This window comes from Physeter macrocephalus, chromosome 7, assembly GCF_002837175.3.
Source record: "Physeter macrocephalus isolate SW-GA chromosome 7, ASM283717v5, whole genome shotgun sequence".
Classification (NCBI taxonomy): domain Eukaryota; kingdom Metazoa; phylum Chordata; class Mammalia; order Artiodactyla; family Physeteridae; genus Physeter; species Physeter macrocephalus.
This window is the reverse complement of record NC_041220.1, coordinates 49,910,908-49,911,320: the sequence shown is the minus strand read 5'-3', so window position 1 is coordinate 49,911,320 and position 413 is coordinate 49,910,908.

Below are 413 nucleotides of genomic sequence, written 5' to 3'. Positions count from 1 at the left end.
TTCGTGCCCCGGTCCGGGAAGATCCCACATGCCGCGGAGTGGCTGGGCCCGTGAGCCATGGCCGCTGGGCCTGCGCGTCCGGAGCCTGTGCTCCGCAACGGGAGAGGCCACAGCAGTGAGAGGCCCGCGTACCACAAAAAAAAAAAAAAAAACCTTTTAAGTTTGTATCCCAGCAAATAAAAATTCATTCAATAAAATGGGAAACACAATATTAAATACTAAATAATTCCCCCACATTCTAACAATTATTTATACCCTACTTAAGTGAGAATGTATAAATGAAGTAGGGTATGAAATAGTACCGACCTGTATTGGCAAGCACGAGTACTTGCTAGAAGAATGTATTTGTGTGTGTGTGTGTGTGTGTGTGCGTTACTTGAATAAGGCTGAGGCTGGAATCAAAACCAGCCACC